General features: G+C 43.0%; 1 protein-coding gene across 3 annotated transcripts in view; it reads right to left on the bottom strand.

Moving 5' to 3' along the window:
- Window positions 1-19,854, bottom strand: part of SLC45A4 (solute carrier family 45 member 4) — a 69,933-nt gene extending 50,079 nt beyond the window's left edge. For 2 of the 3 annotated variants that reach the window (XM_064442012.1, XM_064442015.1), the window contains exon 1: window positions 19,649-19,854. The gene's annotated coding sequence lies outside the window, so the exon portion shown is untranslated. The remainder of the gene's footprint in view (window positions 1-19,648) is intronic. The other variant, XM_064442013.1, reaches the window with a different exon arrangement.
- Window positions 19,855-20,591: the final 737 nt, after the last annotated feature.

Raw genomic sequence — 20,591 nt, 5'->3', positions numbered from 1 at the left:
AACAATCCCCCCCAAACATAAGAGTGAGGGTGTGTGCGACTTCATTTTGAAAGGGTTAACGAAGACTTGTTGCACCCTTTCCTTGGTATGTATACAAAATTCCAGAAATTATTAAAAACTGACATAAACAGGCTTCCAACTCCAGCTCTGCCAGCATTAAATCTTCCATAGGGTTTCCTCGCAACTTCTTTCCATAAAGCACAGCCTTGACTAGAAGCCCCCTTGCTTTCTCGGGACACTCTTTCCACCCCCTTCCAGCTTACTCAGAAAAATGACCAAGAGTAAGGTTTTGGCTCATGCTGGAAGACCTGGCGACGCAGCCACAGATGGCAATCTGTGCACAGCAGGCTCCCCGATGGGCTTTTTCCTGCCCAGACACAAAGGGAGGAATAGAAAGCATAAGAGGTAAGGTGAAGGTCCTTCACAAGATCAGGGAGCACATCTTTGTAAGACAGCACTATTTCCTCATTCCTTATATTCTGGGGGCCGATGTCATTTCCCCAGCCTGATTATAGTATGGGAAAAAGACATAGGAAACCATGGGTCTTTATGAAATTACTGAAACAATTCTGGGAAGCCATCTTTTTAAAAGGGATCCAGAATTTAATGTGAGACAGACTTTATTCAGTGGATTGGATATTATACTGCTCCCTAAAGGCACAGGCTATTACTAATATTAGATCAGATTACATTGTTAAATCACTGCTACTGCTGTTTTTACTAGGAAGTACTTAATTTTCTTAAACTGGAGAGGTAGCATTATCTGATTAAACTTATTTTTTATTTTACTGCTAGGTAAACACCTTCATATATGCTCCTGTCACCCTCATGTTTGCAAAGGTGCTATGGGCATAAACAGCAACAGGGGAGCTTTCTCCATAACAGCTGGGACCAGTGGTGCTGGAAGAACAGGCACTAAGGAGCACTACAGCACACTACAGCAAAGACACCAGCATGCCTTATTTGTGATAGCTAGGTCTCCAAGTAGCAGGTTCCATGCCCCAAATTAGATAAAGGTAAAGGGCAAGATAGCAAGCACTAACAGCTAAGTACTTTCAAAACAAAAAAATAACCTAGTCACCACAGAAGCACAAAGAACTCAAAACCTCATGGGGATGGAGATCATTCAGGCCAGTGTGCAAATATGCTGTTACGGTCTGACACTGCTGCAAATAACTTTCACTAAGAAAACCCACTGATTTGGTCAGATAGGCACAGTCAAACTTCAGTCTGGCACAAGGTAAGTATGTCCTGGCTTAGGCATGCCCTACTAAGATATCCTCAAGTTTTTAAACCACGTTAAACACAAGAGTTATCTCCCATCAGAATTAAATTGATTCATTCCCTCTGTCTCAATGAGGTGAGACAACAGAGAAAAAACAAAATTAAGGCTATCATCAGGGAACATCTTAATATATTACCAAGTAGATTAACTGGAACAATATTACCTTCCTGCAGAAAGAAGGACAAGGTCTAACCCAGTGGGGCTGGTGGTGCAAGAATAAGCCTATCAGTACATCATTGCTGCTAGCATTTTTTTTTGCTAGTTCTTTTACCAAGGCTGTCCCCCTGATTGCACAGTGTGGGAAATGAAGTATACCAGCACAACCATTTGCAAATTACTCTCCAGAATGAGCAATACTTTCTATAATAGGTTGAGACTAGTGGTTTGCATGAATATTCATCCATAAAAAATAGTCAAGCCAGGACCGATTACTTAGTCTATAGATGCAAAGTTAGCTATTCCTTGCAGATCTTACTGTACCTATGCTGAAGAGCATGATACTCTACTTCCATGTGCTGGCATTTGAACTAATTATATTAACTGCTCTGAAAATTTGATGACTGGTTTCTTCAGGCTGTAAATGCTTAAGAAACCCAAATACTGCCAGAACACGTATTAGACAATTAGAGAAGCTATTCAATAGATCATGACAAAAGAGTACAGTGTAGATCTTGATAAACTGAATTCCTCTAGCATATCATTAACATCTGCAAAGCCTAATTCATTGGAATTATCTCCAATTACCAGTCCTTAAATGCATTACCATCATTCAATCTCAGAAAACTCTGTTAAAGTAAGCTTTTGAAAGCATCCATAAAATTTTGTTCACCTTCCAACAAAGATGGAGAAGTTAAGGTTTGGCCAGATTTTACTAACTCTGAGGAAATAATTATTCCCTCAGAGGAAAACCAAAACAACACAGAAGAGGGTTTCTCACATTTCAGGCTCTCTGAAGAGTTTGTAAACAACTATATATAACTGGTTATATCATCTTCCACTAAATATTCTCATTTTGCCATCTTCTGATGAGTGGCTGAGGTAGCTGGGGTTGTTCAGCCTGGAGAAGAGGAGGCTGAGGGGAGACCTCACTCTCTACAGCTACCTGAAAGAAGATTGTAGCAAGCTGGCTGTTGGGTCTCTTCTCCCAAGTAACAAGCAATAGGATGAGAGGAAATGGCCTCAAGTTGCATCAGGTGAGGTTTTGATTGGATATTAGGAAAAATTTCTTCACCTAAAGGGTTGTCAAGCACTGAAACAGGCTGCCCAGGGAGATGGTGGAGTCTCCATCCCTGGAGGCATTTAAAAGACTTGTAGATGGGGTGCTTAGAGTCATGGTTTAGTGGTAGACTTGGCAGTGCTTGGTTAACAGTTGGACTCAATGATCTTAAGGGTCTTTTCCAACTGAAGTGATTCTATGACTCACAGATAAACTGGAACATCATCACTGTGATAGCTTGGTAATAAGCAACCGCTTACAGTCTACTCTGCAGTTTGAGCCCACACTGATTCAGCATGATTGCTGGAAACTGTCTCTTGTCAGCAAAGAGGAGAGACATGCCTTCCCTTCCACCTCTTCCCCACCCCAGCTTCGCATAACTTCCCTCCATCTGGGCCAAAGAAAATATTATAACATCCCCTGATGAGGTGTTAAATGGGCCTGGCAGCTATGGTATGGAAAGAAAGGAATAAAGGTGTTTAGAGATAAAGGGGTTTTTTTCTTACTTCCTCCTTGTATGCCACCGTGCTGCAAAGGGTGCAGTAAAATAGCAGCTTCTCAGCCACGTGGCCTCAAGCCTGTGATGCATTAGGTAGTGCTAATAGAGAAAACAGCTATAGGTTAGAGCAGCAGTTTTACAGTGCAGCACCTTTGGTAAACATCTTCAGTGCCTCCCTTTAGAAGCACAAGTGATTACAAACAAGCATTGAGAAAGCAGACTCCATGAAAAGTATAGCTAGAACACTTGAGCAGATGCCTGCTCCAGTTTTTCGGACTGTCCCAAATACCAACAAGGCAGACGTGTTTATGTTTATTGCCATGAAGTATAGCTATTTTAGTTTCTGAATTATTTAAACATTTGAACTGACCTAGCAGTGATGCATAGCCTGTATGTTTTAAGTAGGTGTAAGATAAAGAACCAAAATTAAGAATCCCCTCTTAACACCAATAATAAAATTAATAAATCTTAAGAATACCAGAGGAATACTATTTGCCCAATAATATGGATAAATCAGTGCTCAGAAGGGTTGCATCACCACACTGATTTCAGACCATACCTACAGCATTGAGGAACAGAACACAGAAAGAAATTCCACAAACAGTACTTCAAGCAAAGTAGGCAAAACATACCATTTAAGAGTGGCACTTTAGGAGAAAGAAATACCGGTAATGCAGACAGCACTTTGGTGAATATGGTGTATTTACAAATCATCAACTTTAGAAAATTTTAGCATAATAATACGATTTAGACAGCTGGTTTATAAGCAGCCTTGTAGAAAGCTGGTGACCACATTTAAGAGCAGTTGATCAGGACATATTTTGATTTTTGGACTATGAACGAATGCTATTTTAGTAGTGTGTTTTGCCAAGCTGTAACCCTGTTAGAACTGGCTGGATAAGATATTTACTGACACACACTAAAATAATAAGAGGCTACAAGTGCTTGGCTCAATACATAAAGACCTGCTAGCAGGGAAATATTTAGAGGACGCAGCCCTCTTCCATTTGTGACTTTGTAGAACTACGAAACACTTGGCAAAGGCTTGTCAGAATTTGGCATTTTTACCTAATTTGGGAATGACTGTCAGCCACTCTCCTCTTACAGGATGCACAAGTTCCAGCATCCATGCCATGTTAACAGCATCCATCTGGACTCCTATGGGATGAGACTTGCAACAGTTCTGTACCAAAGCTGAAGCGCTTCTATAGTCTGCAGTTGTATCAGTGCAATCACCTCAGCAGTTCTTACAGCTGACAGTTGCCCTCAGCAGCTGAAAATGAAAGTGAACACATCTGGCAGCCTAGGTTTAGTCTTGTCACATTCAGACAATTTGGTCATGCTCTGTCAGCCCATCAACTTCTCCTGTATGCTTGCTGCAAAGTATACAGCTGCCATCCTTCAAAGGAAGTTTTACATATGACCTAAGGAATTCTTTAGGGCCAAAGCTGTGCTGTGAGATGGGGGCAGATCTCATCCATGCAACCATAAGCAATATCGTATGACCTACAGCATAGTCTTGTGCTCCCTTAAAACTCCATGAAAACATTTTCCAGGGGCAGAGTGATTAAGAGGGATCTCTGTAATGGTTCCATCAGATGCACTGTAACCATTTGTTACGAGCCAGTCCGGGGCTACCACAAGCAGGCCATACAGGTATTAGAGATGCTAACCTACATTTAATTAGCTTGAATATTGGTTTACCTTAAACACTGTTATCCCTTGCTCCCCCCCCCAAACAGCAAATGTCATTTGAAAAGCATCTAGGTTCTTGCAAGCATTTTCTGTTGGAGGTTACCATCTGATACACAGCCTTAAATTATTTAAAACATCCTCAGTGAATCAATCTCACACATGCTAAAGCATCTTTTCTTGAATGTTTATAAGGACAAAATAGTCTTGCAATAGTTTCTACTGGACTAGACAGGCTTTTCCTAGAAGAAGAGTTTCTTTACATAAAAAGGGTATTTAAAGTCAACAAATCATAGTCCACATTAATTTAGTTGTAGGATTCTAAGCGATTGCACTTGAGTCATTTTCTCGATGGAAGGCTGCTAGCATAAAGAACATGGATGGTAGTGAGAAATTCAGCCTATACAAGCAAGATTGCTTGTTTAGAAAACAGAGCTAATCTAGTGGTTGTTTCTTTATGCACAGCTAATTGCATACCCTTTGAGATCATTCTCAGAGGCAGAATGAATTTGTGGTCAGATAGTATCACAGGTATTTCTGTAGGTAGAGCTGCTTTAATATTTGCAGGCACTGAAAGCAGCATGAGAAGAGCAGGACAATGCAGAACTGCCAGAATTTCAGTACACAGAACAGCTGATACTTCAGTGCAGCAGTTGGCACATTATCCTACTAGACCTTTAATATCCTCAGAAAGGCATCAGATCCTCTACTCAGAAGTACATTCACTAGCGCCAGAGAATAAGCAATTTTAATCATTCTATTACCTAGGATAGATCCTGAAGCCTCAAGCCAAGTGAGAAATTCAGTTGTGAGACAGGGAAAGTAGCAACCTGAACACCTGACAAAATAGATTTAGTTTTGTGCCTTTGTTGTTTAAAGAGACACCAAAAACACATACCCTCAATGTAAGCCATCTTCAGAAGATTAAAAGGAACTCCATAGTCTATATGAATATACTTTCAATGAAAGTAACAGCTACAACTTAAATTCAGCACTCCTGAAAGAACTGGTCAAGTGAATATAGATGAAGACTTTGAGTACCTCTTTACATTTTTTTAAAATGCACACCAGCTACAGCTTTAAGAGTAGCAAGAGAAATTTATTGAGCATTGATTTGAAGGATAAACAGGAACAATGTCTTGCTCAGAGAAGTCTTTAAGATTAGTCTAACATGCACCTAACATTAAGGGACCTCCTATCTCAGGGGCCGTATAGCTATTCACAGAACATACCTGAAGAACTGACCAAATTGAGAGCTGATCAATGAATGCTGCCTTTAATACCCTGAAGCTATCTGCTTATGCATCTCAACAGTTTGATGGGAGCCTCTCTAAACTATTAGACCATTCTTGAGTAATAGCACATACCAGTAGCATGGCCTTCATGAAGATAGTTAAATAGCTCTTCATTCAGCTTCTGTCATCCGCATACCTTTATCATGCTGTTACAGTTTGTGCTTGCACCACTGACTTTTCCTCACCTGGCTTCACCTCTACTACTCAGCTTGTATGGCAAAAGAAATACTGGTACAAGATTTTTCACCTCTATTCTTTCCTCTGGTTTAATAATCTTTGTGGTTCAGCAGAGGTTGTTGAGAACAGGCATGCCACAAGCTAGGGCATTCAGCTCTTTGCTTTAAGCTTTCATTGCTTGTTCTCTGATCCCAAAATGGATGCAGCATCTTCTCATGGTTCCTCTGGAAAGCTGAGCCTGACCTTACAGTATTCTAGATGTTACATGTCCAGCTTCCTGACCTGTCACTTCTGATCAATGCTTGGTGGCTTCTACTTGCTATAATGTACTAGTTTCTCCATTTGCAAAACTGATTTGATGTTCATATCGCAGGAGATGACAACTACCTATAGCAGCAACCCAAGCAAGGAGCATCACTACTCACATGCAGAGGTCAGATAATGTATGATGCAAGCACACATACACCTGGTTTAAGCTGTTTGGTGTTTTTGACTAGATGAATTTCAAAAAGGGATGCTTTGTTTCTGTGGTGCAGATGAAGTCACAGGCATACATCTGTGGGGGAAAACAGGACAGTCGTAATTCCTACAACAAAGGGATGAGTTGAAGTTGCAAAACCAAAGTCAGGTACTTGAATGAATACTCCATAATATTAGCTGATCTCATCTTTTCAAAACAGTTTTAGGTCTTAGGTTATTTCTTTAAAGAACTGCTCTACTTTTAACTGACTACTTTCTCTTATCACTTTATTTACTCTTATCAGGTACAAGATAGTGGCTTGGCTTCCAACCCAGTTCCCATGAAGACAGCTAACACTTACAGGATTCCTTCCTCTAACATCAGAACCCGCTAAATCCATTTATCACACATGGAGTTAAGGGATAGTACATTTGCCCCTGAACGATTTTGCTGCTTTGGGCTGGTTCCCTCACAGTTTGCAGGTGCTTATACACAAAAGTTTGTTGGAATTAACAAACTTGTTGTTCCTTAACCTGAATGACTTTACCACTACTTGGTTAAGTCCTTGAAGAGCAGACAAGAACTTGTTACTTGGTATAGAGATGTACATACTAGTCCTAAGTATTTTAAATGTTTTTCCTGCTTAAGGTATATGGCTGTTAAGAGCAGGCAAACCAAAAATATCAAATGAATGACGCGTTGAGCAACTGGCCAAGTTAACCAGGCCAGACTGTGGTGACATCAATTTTGTCTAAAATTTTTAAAAAGCCTGTTGTCATATTGGATGGCATGTTATAGGCCTTCTCTGGCTTCAATTAGAGACTTTTAGAATCAATTCTGGACAACTGGAATTGCCTGAATTTGGTCACTCATGAAGTCTTCCAGGAAAAACCCTACTTTGAAACACATGAAGGTTTTAATAAATTAGCAATTACATAGGATTTCATAGGTCTTTATTAATAAAGAGTAGATGCCATGCATCCCTATATTGAAGGCCTTGGCAATCATAGATGAAAGCACCAAGAAGTGGGTAGGACACACAGATGGACCTAGAGAACATTACAACATCTTCCACAACTTCTGCTATGAAGAGTAGCTGACTGCAAAGCAGTATTTCTAAGTAAGGTTTCAGGAACATTCTAGTGTTGGTCCAAAGTATCATCAGCTCATGCACTGAGAGCAGGCTTGCTGAACAGATCTTAAGGACTGCAGAGGACTGTCTGAAATAAAAACCCCAAACCTAGCAAATATTTATTCAAACACTGTTCCTGCTAGCAGTTTAACTAGAGAGGGCATCACACACTTCAGGAAGACCTGTGGATTACAGCAGAGAAGCAGAACCCAAGTCAGTATCCTCTTGAAAACACCTAGTCTTACTTCTATCCTAGCGTTATATTAGAGGTGAGGATCACCTCACATGACTAATGATTCCTCATCAAGCACAACAACATTCAACCCAAGCACTTCAGTGAGCAAAGCATGCTGTACATAAACAGACTAAGCCAGCTAGAAAAAGCTGGGGGAGGAAATAGAAAAGACAAGAGCCAGAAGACATGACTACAAGTCTGTGGGCATAAAACTATTCTACTTATTTCAAAGGCTTGACAGTAGGTTTCAAAGGTAAAAGCTGTTAAAGGACAACATGAAACAATCTCTCCTGTATCAGAGAAGTAATGATTGGCCTGAGTTGTAACCAGGACTACAGTACATTCCCTACATGCTATCAGTAACAGAAGTGTTATTATTCATGATGTGAAAGACAAAAAGCACACTCAGTCCGTCCTTGTCACGCTCACTGATAACTTTCTCATGGCTGTACAAACCGAGGTTGCTCCTTGCAGTTCTTGCATCTTCAATTGTGGGGATGCACGCGCAATTGCCTAGCTAGCAGTTTTCAAAGGCACAGGCATTTACATGTGCTGCATGCGTACTTGTGTGCCTTCAGCGCTAACACAGGAAGCTGAGGAAGAAAACTTGAGTCTTGTAGCTTGTGAACAAGAAAGTACATTTAGTATTTGACTAACGAAGATCTTAAAGTTGATGCAAGTTACCGGTCAGCACATGGAGGTATTTGACATTTTACATTTCAGTGACTTGTCAGAGTCAGGAAGCCCTCAGGGTGAAAAGCTTTGTGGTTGTTGAAGCTTATTTTAATGAAAAGTATAGCTTGCCCTTCTGAGTTCTATTTTATTTTGGCAGCTTTACTGAGAACACTGTGCTTAGTCATTTTACTTTTCCAGTTACAGTACCGGCTTATGCAATAAACTAATGTGTTTACTGTTTGAACAACCACCTGCCAGATTTTTGGGAGGAATAAGATTTCATTAAAGCAATGAGCAGTTGATCATAACACCACTTAAATGTTTTAGGTTTTAAGAGTCTAAATAGACTTGAAATATCTTAATGTTGCTTCATGTAGCAGTCAAGATTTAACAGACAAAACAGGAGCACCACATCCCTGTTATCTAAGAGCAATGCATTTGTTATCCTGTGAGAGCTTTAAGTTTTTGTTCTTCCAGTAGCAAGTTTCTAGGTTCAACATTTCCTCTATAAAAATATTTATGAAAGATACATGGGTAGATTTTTCACCCATGAACTTCTCCAGAGAAACACAGATCATCACACAGTAAAGCAGCCATAGTTCAAAAGGTCACTTCCATTTTGCTTTAAACCTTTATTTTTAAGCCAAAAGATACTTAAATTTCTAAGTTGCATTTCAACATTAAAGCAGCCACATGGTGACACATTCCTATCCTTAGCTTGCATTCTGGCTGTCAATCAAGCTGCAGTGAGTTTAAGTTAATTGGGGTAGACACTGAGGGGGTAAATAATTGATTTACTAGGTAAGAAAATCGTGCAGGGAAAGAATTCATGTTGTGTCTGTAAAGTTATTTATACACACTGCAGTTTGCATTGACTGCAGATAACCCAGAAAAGTTTTGGCTAGGAAAACTCTCAGCTCACCTTCCTTTGAGGACTTAGTATGCCCTTGTTCACCACTCACATGAGATCTGGAGAAACAATGAATATAAAACATGCAACTATATCCTGTATTTTCCTTGATGAAAGAACACTTATTGCTACAGTAAGCTTCAACCAGGCATAAACCTTCACTGGAATGGAGTGCAAAACTCTGCAGATAGTGTTATCAGCCTTCAAAACATGGAACTGAAGTTAGGATAGACAAGTTTCCCAGGTTCAGTACGAAATGTTAAATCCTACTAAACAAAACAGTGCAATAAAATAGATTCCAGTTTACTTTAGGACACACATGGGGTAACACACCTAGCTACCCAGGTAGGATCTTGAGTGGCCTGATCCCAGATTTCTTTGCTGAACAGAAAATAAACTGAACATATATGCCTACTCACATGCTTTCTATGAAACACTTCCTACCATGAGGAGCAGGTGTGACTACCATTTGCTGTGATCAGGCTGATTTCAGAAGTGTTGGCAGTTCTACTTAAAGCCATACTCCGAAACCCACTAGATCACAAACAGTGACACTTGTCTGTCACTTCTGATACATCCTCCCCACATATGCCAGGAGTGAAACTGTGCACCTAACTGACAAGGAAAACTACCCAGACTTTCAGGCTCTCCTCGCACAATCTGCAGTTTAAGTCTGTGCCTAACCTTCTACTGAGAAGTCTGGGGAATGCAGATTTAACATTAAGCTACAAGCTCAGTTATAAACAATTTGAGATGCATTCATCAGTCACGTAAGCTTTCTACATTTTCATTCTTTCCTGCAAGGTTGCAAGGGTGAGAGCATTATAAACCTAAACCCTTTCAGCCGCAAAGACAGACTTGCGTAGCATTAGTCTTAGCTGCTCACATCAAACAGCTTATAAACAGTTTGCCCTGTGAGGCTAACAAATTATGAAGAAAAGTTCTGGGCTCCTCCTTGCTTTATCAGACAACAGAACCAACAAGTTTCCAGCCTTGGCTTCCAGGTTTGCTCCCAGTCTAGCCCAATATTTTAAAGGTTTCTTCAGTGAAAGTCACTATTCTTATTGCTATCTGAAAAGGTATCACAATTACCCAGACAATTAAAGAGGAAGTTATTTAATGCCTACATCAACAGTGAGCAAGAAAATGAAGCATAACAGCACTAGCACAACCACACCAAGTAAGAATTAGAAAATACACTGGACAGTCATTGAAGCAAAAATAAGGCACCCATTTTTATTTAATATTTGTCACTGGCAGGCTTCCACTCATTTTCCAAGTTACAGGCAGATGCAACATTAATGAACTGAATGCTGCTACTGGAGATAGACAAAGCATTGCTTTCATTTGCACAGTACTTCCACCCTGACCACACTAATTTAGTTGCAAGATGGACAGTATATTGCATGGTGGAGATGTTATAAACACAGAACTGAAATATTTAAACACATTAACATTAAACTCTGCCCTTATTAGACAATATACCCTTAGTTTTAAGGCTTGGGGAACTATTACCAATACCTCTCCTGGAACACCTCCCTAGGTCAGACTATTTTTTCAACCACAAAGCAATTTTACTGAGAACGCCTGACACACAGAACAGCAGCGGCTTTCTTATTCCATCTCCTAAAGGCAGGATCTCCAAATCATTTGGTCTGCTCCAATTTCTGCATGTTAGGTGAAGTCTTATTCCCTAACTCAAAGCATTTGTCTTTTGTAAGCCATGGTGGATAGTCTGTCTTAAATACAGTAATTGCTACATAGGGACTTAAAGCTTTCTCTAGTAGGAATGTTTGACCACGGGCCACTTACAAGCCCACAGCTTTGTCAGTGGAAAAGGCCTTAAAATGTGAAAGATTGGTGAATGCCATCAGGGACACAATTGCTAAATTCCAAGTAGGTAGAACGAGGCTGTGATCCATAGTCAAGGCAACTTAAGTTCACTGGAGGATCCTGCAAGTGTGATATTTAGAAATACCTACACAGGCTCCTTATAAAGCCACCCAGACAGCCAGTCTCTCAACCAAAAAGCTTCTGAAGATGCTAAAGTTAAAGAAACAGTGTAGCTATTATTGTACCAATGATAAATTTAGGCATTCATTACAGCCAGTTATTCAGTAACTAGCCTTAACACAGAACTGGAATTGATCTCTTGGAAAGAGTGTTTATTTCAGAACATAGTTAATGAATGAGGCAGAGAAAGCTGTTAGGTGCAGTTCAGGGAAATACTGTGCAGCATCGGGCTGCTGGAATGAGCTGGAAGCTTGCAGACTGATGAACATACATGTTTTGTATTGAGCACTGTGGGTTTTGTCTAAGGGTAGCTTTCCATTAAGTGACCTCTGCAGAAGTAGGAAGATGCAAAGAAACTTGCTCAACGAGTAGAGTCAAGTTTATACTGAACACCCCTGAGAGATTAGGATTTACAAAGTGATATTAATTAGATCTAGCCATGAATAGGCAAAGAATACCATGAGAATAGTAAGGCTCTATCTTAAGTCACATACCAAAGACTATTACTTGCCCACAAGTATATTCTACTCTTCCCAAGTTGTAAAAGAATTACTAACAATCTAATACCACACCCAGTAGATAAACAGAAATCTATGGAAGATGCTAGCATAAGATTTGCTAGGTGGGAACCCAAACCCTTTTATATACAACTTAACTACACAGCTGGAAGGCCATGGTAGATATACATATATCTACCACTCTAGTCTAGCTCACATGCATACAAAGATTAGAGATCCCACTAGTACTATAAGGGTCAAAAGGCTTATTTTCAAATGGCATCCTGAATTGTCACACAAACTATCCCAGAGCGACCACCTGGAAGAGGACACATTATCTGGTTCAATGCCATTTCTCCAGCAGACAGATCTGCCACTGTGCAGCTGCATATTGAGAGTTTTGAACCATAGCTGGAAGATGACAAATTAGAAAGGTGATTTGAAAGCAAAGCAGCAGAACAGGCCAGCAATAACAGTAGGAGCATGAAGGGTACAGGTAATTCTCAAGACACTCCCCTTTTCAACCCACTGAAGGAGCGAAGTATTTTGACTTTTAGACTGTGACAATCAATGTGAACAGCAGCCAGAGCCACACAAATGCTATGATGTTGGAAACAATCAGAGTAAGTCCTGCACTGAGAAGCATAAGCTTTTTCCCTCTCTACACTGAAGTTAGAAACAGAACAAGAGCCAAGAAAAAGAACAAACCTACATCACGAGCTGATACATTTCAGACAGCAAACGGCATGTGCACTAGATGTGTTAGTGTTAAACTTGTGCATTTGTTTCGGGTTATTTTTTGAACTCTTGGGAGTTAGCTGGCTAGCCACACTACTCCAAGGAGCAATAGTTCAGACTGTTAAATCGCTCCTCTGGGAGTACCCAGAGCCAGATTGCACAGGCCAGTGTACTTGCTCAGATATTCCCCTCGTAAAAGGGGAGGAGTATTTTTACCCTGCATGTGTGCCTTCTCCCTCCGCACAAAAAAAATAAACCCTGAAGTTCCTGTTACCTGGAAGCAAAGATCCAGCATCGACACTACTTTAATAGTGGATTCCTGTTCCCCATATTTGTACTCCTGTATGATTGATAAGCAAGTTGAAGGTTAAATAGTGCTCCAATTAAGTGCATTCTGGAAGACTGCTTGCTGCATATAAGTGATGATAGGAAATTAAGTGGCATAGAAATCTGACTGTTCTGTAGTCATTGCTTTTTGGCCTAAGCCACTGGTTTTTGGATGTGGTCCAGGATGACTGACCATATATTCAAGGACAGAATGAAGAATCTAAGTACAACATGCAGTTGTGCTTTTGTAAAAAAGCACTTTGGGTTCAGTCCCCAGTTAGATCATTTATTTATCTGGCACTGAAGGGTGATAATGGCATGTTTTCAAGTCTCCAAAATAAATGAGCTATAGTGCATGCAGAAGTAGTCCAGGCCAGCCAGCAGAGGACAGAAAATATGCAGGGTCAGCATAACACTGGTTTCAATTTCAGTTACAAAAACATTAGAGCTCTCATTTAAAACAAGATGAGGAAATTAGGTTCTCTCTCCAGTCTAAGTGCACCAGTCTTGCTCTCCCCAGAACACTGATAAAGTCCACCTGAGATAGGTTAGCAAAACAATTCAGGGGTAATGCTTTCCTGCTGCTGTTTACACACCACTAAGATTTTTAAAAGCATCTTCAGCCTATTCCTTAGGGCTAAGTTTTGTTTACCTCCTACCCTTCTATGCCTTGCTACAGGAGTAGCAGCTATTGACTGACAATCAGTCTTGCACAGAAAGTAGGTCCCAGTCCACTCCCAGAGCACCTCAGGCCCCCAGATTAGTCAGTCTTCATATAACACTGCAAAAAAGACTGCTAGTCAAGCCTAAAGCATCAAACTAGTCAGGTGTCCTAAAGCTAAAGACTAGTTTAATATACCTCATATATGACAGTCCCAGAAACCAAGTCTTCTCCAGCTCTGAGTTAAGAGTTTTATTAGTTGTCCATGCTGTAAAAACAAACTTCCTATCACCTATATATTGAGATTCATGTTTGAGCAGATTACACGCCAGTAAGAGCCAAACCAAATCCAGAAGCAGCTCCTAAACCAAATCATTACCCAATGAAAGCTTTGCATCCTGATGGTTGCCAATCACTTGCCAAGAGCAAGTTTGATGAGAAGACCTGGCAGCTGCTGCTCCTGAGTTGTTATAATGCAGTATGCCAGCTGCAGTGTAAGTGACTTTACAGCACTTGTTGGAAATATCAGCACTAAGGGGCTTTAGTTAAGCTACTGTGTGCCAGTTTCCCTAAGATGGCAGCTCACAGCACACAAAACACTCAGTGACTCAGACACTGCAGCGCTCTGAATCCATTGCCGAGATGCCTAAAGTTCGGTTTTTAACTTGAGGCAAATTCAGTCTCCGGCAATACTATCGGAGTTCTAGATTTAATAGTATGAACTCAGCTCTTTTTCATGCAGAGTATCTTATTCCACTCAGGGGAGTACACTGTGATACAGAAGCATAACAGAATAACCAGTTTATTCAAGATAGCAGTGAATAGTTATTGCTAGGATTCAAGAGACTCACAGTCCTAGCTGGAAGACATAATATCCTTTACCAGTAGAAGTTTTGGGTGGTTACTCCAAGTAGGGCTGTGACTCAAATGCAAGATGTGTGGGTAACTGATAAGCTGCTGACCATAAAACAGTCACCTGACCAGCCTACCAAAAAAACATGTAAAGTCTTTAGTTCACAGCACAGAGCTCTACAGCTTAACAGTGACTGCTTCCAGGCTTGGTTTCTGGGCTGCCCAGGATCTCCCATCTGGAAGGTGATTCTCAAACTGCAACAGCAGCTATATGTCAAGCTACACACTGTGTCACTCATCCTGACAGCAAGCATTCTGCTTCAGCTTTCTGGCAAGTGGGTTTGCCAGGATCATTTGTATTTTCTGCTTCTGTATGGCAACTTAAATACACAGCTCTGCTAGAAAGTTTGTGGACTCATTAAGGCAGTTACTAGGCAGGAATAATGCTCTGCTTAGGAAAAGTATTGGTTCACTCTTATCAGTTTAGCACTGGTATATTAAGCCAGGTGACAATCATTGCACTCTGCATTTCTCAGGTTAACCACGCTGTTGAATGGAAATTGTTTAGTAAGGCAGACAATGTGCTGCAAGTTGAAGGACCAGGAGCTCTAACAGAATAGTTGTCACATAAGTTAAGCCTACTCTAATAAAAAACACCACACATGAGGCTATGCCATTGTCAGCCTAGTTTTGATGAATCTCATGCCCATAGCTGGAATAGGTCACAGCCCGGGATCTTGCAATACTACAGGTAAAGGTCATGGGAGTGACCCTTGCAAAACTAAAATGCAGTACAAACAGTTCTCCATGTTGCCAGTTACTGTGCGAGCTGCTAAAGCTTCCCCCTCCATCACATGACAGCCTCATCACTTCCACAGCAGCTCTCCTGGCAGATCAGCTAGAAAGCCCCATTTCAGCTTAAGTAGGTTTGCCTCTGTTTAGCATGCTTTTACACTAACCATCACATTACAGTCAGTTTGAAGGGCACATGAAGCTTGTTTTTACCTCAAGCATGACACCACTGCCTGTGCACTGTTGCTGAACACACACTGCTTGATCATTTGATGCAAGTATTTTAGGATGGCTGCTACAATTAGGAACAACAGCAGAGGTACAGACTGCTAGTTAACCTCAAAAACTGCCAGCTGCAGCTTCTTGTGATGGGCGATGTGAAAGATTTCACTGCTTTTGCCTAACATGCAAGTAGAGGTGCCCACATACTGTGGGCAAAACTGGCTGCCTTCTCTGGGAGTTGAAGCATGAAGTCATGAGGTGTTCAACTAGGAACAGCAGCAGGACATCACAGTCAGAGTTTACAGATTAAGCTACACAAGACCAAATGTTACTGTATAAGGAACTGTTTATTGCTTAAGTCAGCATCTGCTGAAAGTACAGAAGTGTTACATGCAACTGCATTCACAACTGCGGGCATTATCTAGCAGTTAGTGGTTCATTTCAGCCACCAGCTTCCCACCTAGGCATTTATAAGATGCCTCTCAAAGCTTAAGCATCTTTTCTAAGGTACTTGGTTGGCAACACATTTTGACTTCAGTAAGGTTTTTGAACATTAGATGCAGTTTCACTGGTGAAATACTCTGCAGTACCATCCAATGTTAGTATTCTCATGGCTTTTAGGAATGAGCCATCTAAAACAAGTTTATACAGGGGTAGAGGCAGAGTCCACACATTCCAGCCTTAGCACACAAGCAGAGCAATATTAAATTACAAAGACCTAACTTTCTAGCTGTCAGTGAATCCAGGACTGGAGTGAGTTTAAAGGTAATTAAACTCTGAGGTCACAGCCTTGCGAGATGGGTCCAAATTCAGCCTGCTTTCTCTAAGCTCCTCAGAGCCTGTACTTCCACATGGCAGAAAGGCAGTTGCTTCAACAAGCTCCCGAAGTAGGCTGCACATGTGCTTCGGTTTGAAAAATTTAGGTCACATGTACTAGACATACAAGCACATGTATTCTTTGTCAGAGTTACACCATGCTTCATGTAAATATTCCACTTGTGTTGCCCCACTGAAAAGGCATATGGACAAAGTTGCACTTCATGAATTTTGGTTTAACACAGAAGCAGCAGCAAGTTCACCAGCTATGTCAGTCTTCCAGCCACCTCCTCCTCACTAAGGACACCTCCAGCAAAAGACATCCTCCCTTGCCATCTTAAGGCAGTACAATATAAGTGTTTTTAAAACAGACTGAATCGCCAAGACCTTTCAGCTTTGAGGGAGAAGACTGCCTTCAATTGCACGCAGTCCCCATAGCATCCACACAAGATCCCATCAGCAGATACTGCTCATTCCTTTCTCAGTGACAAACTCTCAGAGAGCAGCAGGTTCCCACAGGAGTTTACATTACACAAGAGTTATCTATAGAACCATACGTTTTAAATTCTGCTGAAGATGCCTCAGTCATACGTAATTGAGTGCAAGAGCTCCTACTATTTCCTTGCTCAGAAAGGCATGAGCCAACCCATGTAAACTGGCCTCTGATATTACAAATACCTAACTAAAATAGAAGTTGTTCCACTGATCCCATCCATTACATCATGGAAATTGTTATTTTGTCATGAAAATGCCCTTAAACACCCAATTTAATCTCATTAATACAGGAATGAAGCTCTCACTTCCAGGAGAGCAGCTGCCACTACCTTTGACAGACTTGGAAACCCAGAGATGTGTTGGATGCAGTTTTAGGAGCTTAAGGTAAGCATCAGCTTTTCAAGCTTGCAGTAGAGAGTATTCTCAAGCATTTACAGCCAGTGTCAACTAAATACCTTAATCTCTTACCTGAAACCCCTTTCCTTATTTAGGAAGGGAAAAATTAGGCCCATTGAACATTTCATTAATCCAGTATAATCATTAAACAAACCAAGCAAGGAAGACCTTATCTTTTGCAATACTGCGTGGGGGAAGAAGGCATACACAAGCTATGTCAGTGCAATCACATCAGCAACCACTTCTACCAGATATTTAGAAAAAAAGCCTGACTTAGACAAAAACAGAAGTATTCACCAGCTCTTTCTTTGAGCTCAAGTGCCTGCTCAAGCCATATTTCATTAAATATTTTAGTAGCACTGTCTGATCAAGGCAGTGGAACATGACGCAGATCACACTGGAGCAGTAAGGATACATGCTGTAACAGCATAATTTCTTCTCATGAATCCTCATAGTGTTGCAGTTATCTCTGTGCTCTGCACTTACAGAGCTGCCTATCCCCGTAGGTCTACTTCTTGTAATGTCTCCTTTCCTGGAGGAGAAATCGCCTCCTCTGTCCAACATTCAACACACTGCAATATCTTTCCTGTCCTTTCCCATCTGTAATTCACTGCATTAGCCAAGCTCTAGCAACATTGATTTGCTCACTGCATCCAGTGCCAAGTCAGAGCCTTGGCCAGATCTATTCCTCCCTCCTTTTTTCCTCTATACATAGAGGATACTGGAGGCCAGTCACTACAGCAAACTGTCCCAACAGGGAGAATATTTTTCAAGGTCAAACACAGTTACTACACCTGCTAAAAGTGCTAAATTAGGGCATCTTAGAGATGCAAATCATTAATAAGATGATCTTAAGGAAAACTGCAGCTTTCATTGGAGATTTAAGAGTTAAGTGCCAAGTAATTTCTTCCCCCAGTACCCCTTTATTCCCACCATCATATCAGACCAGGTGAGGTGAGACTCAACTGTTTTATGGTAAAGCACTGAGATCAGATTACAGATTAAGTGTAGAATTATTCAAATGGCACACTAGTGAAGTTCAATAGTCTGAAAAGCTACACTAATTTCCATCTTTGGTCCCTTTGTAAAGTCCTCTTCCAGCATACGCACCACCCAGCATAATCCCACAGATGCACACCACCACCTCTCTCATCCCATCTTCACCTCATTAGGACTCAGATGTTAGACCAGACACCCAAATCACACCTCTCCAACCCCACCTTACTCATCCTACCATTCACTCCTCATCCCTTCCCAATCTCTGCAGCCCCATATCTCCTTTGGCCCAACCCCTCACCACAGAGGGCAACCCTCTCCAATTTCCACCTCTGCAGCCCCATGTCTCCCTCACCTCTCATTTCTCAGCCCTTTCTCCCTTCTGCAGCCTAACATCTCCCTCACCTTAAAGCTCATCCCCTTCACATCTGTACAGCCCCACATACCACTCACCCCAAAGCTTCTCATCACTTTCTCACCTCTCTAGCCCCATAAATCCTCCACCCAACAGCTTCTCAGCCCTTCTTTACCTTCAGTCCCACTCACAGCTCTAACCCTCACCATCACAGCCCCTCATCACCTCCACCAGCCCCTCATCCCAACCCCTTCAACCCCTTCCTCAACTTCATAGACCTTCATCTCCTTTGCCCCAACCCTCTCACCTCTACCAGCCCCCCATCTCCCTCTCCTTCAGCAGCTCCATGTCTCAAACCCCTCTGACCTTCACTAACCGCTCAGCCCAGACCCCTCCTCTACTTTGCCAGCCAATGATCTCCCTCACCCCAAGCCCTTCCTCACCTTTGCAGCTCCCCCATACCCTTTCCCCCAAACCCCTTCCTCATCTTTGCCAGCCCCTCATCTCCCTCCCACCAAACCCCTCCTCACCTTCTCCAGCCCCCCATCTCCCTCCCACCAAACCCCTCCTCACCTCCACCGGCCCCTCACCTCCCTCACCCCAAACAGCCCCATCTCACCTCCGCTGGCCCTCCACCTCCCTCCCACCAAATCCCTTCCTCACCTTTGTAGCCCCTCATCTTCCTCCCCCCAAACCCCTTCCTCACCCTTGCCGGCCCCCATGTCCCTCCCCTCAAACCCCTTCCTCGGCCCCTCATCTCCCTCCCCCCAAAGCCCTTCCTCGCCTTTGCCGGCCCCTCACCTCCCTTCCCCCAACCCTCCCTCACCCCATAGCTCCCCAACACCTCTCTCCCCCCACCCCCTTTCTCCTCGCCCCAGGCCCCCCTTCACAGCCCAACCGCCCCCCCCTTACCTGCCCCCGGGTCTCCCCCTGCACCCGGGACCTGCTCCGTGCGGCGGGGGAGGCGGCCGCGACTGCCGGCCGGGAGGGTGGGGGGGAAGGGGGAAAGGAGGGAGGGAGAGGCGAGGTCACTCACGGCGGCACGAGCACAGCGGGCAACACCGGGCACCAGCGGCCGCTTTATACCGGGCTCCTCGGAAACCCTCTCCCGCTTCCGCTTCCGCCCCCTCCCCGCCCCCGCCCCCTCCCCGCGCCGGAGGGGGTCATGAATATGCAGTGAGGGGGCGTGGTTCAGGGGGGTGGTCGGCCGCGCGCGGGCGGGGGGCGTTGCTACGGCGACGGGCGGGCAGGCTACGGGGTCGCCGAGGCATCGCCCCAGGGGAGGGGGCGGCGGGCGGGGGCGGGTCAGGTGTAGCGGCCGTTCCTGCGGCTGCCGGCCTCGTCCTTCACCCTTCCCCGCCTCCGGCACCGCTCCGCGGGCCGAAGGGGGTTTCCTGGCCGGAAAGGGAGCCCGTTGAGTCGCCGAGAGGCAACCTGAGGGCAGTTTGAAGCTGCCCACCTGATCAGCCGCCACCGAGATAAAGAGCATTTTCCACAGAAACTCGGTGGCGACATGGTGTGGAGCCCCCTCTCCACTGTCCCAAAAAGTCATGCCAAGTCCAGCTCCAAATGTAACGACTTCAAAAAGTGCTGGAGCAGACTCCCTTCCTTACCTGAGATGCCACCAACTCAAAATTGTCAAAATTTTCCTTCATCATGAGGAAAAATAACACCTTTTCCTCATGTTTGGCCACACACGAGGTACCCTCCTGCTTCCTCACGTCACCCCCGCTGTGCGACACCCGCCGGAGGCCGCCAGCCTCCTCCACCCGTACCATCGCCTGCCCTGTGCAAGGGTGCAATTAGCACTTGTCTCATCTACAATATATGACGCTCGATACACAGCGCGCAGCAA

The sequence above is a fragment of the Phalacrocorax carbo genome, chromosome 2 (genome assembly GCF_963921805.1).
Source record: "Phalacrocorax carbo chromosome 2, bPhaCar2.1, whole genome shotgun sequence".
NCBI lineage: Eukaryota > Metazoa > Chordata > Aves > Suliformes > Phalacrocoracidae > Phalacrocorax > Phalacrocorax carbo.
The sequence above is the reverse complement of the archived record's forward strand: the minus strand, read 5'-3'. Positions and strand labels throughout refer to the sequence as shown.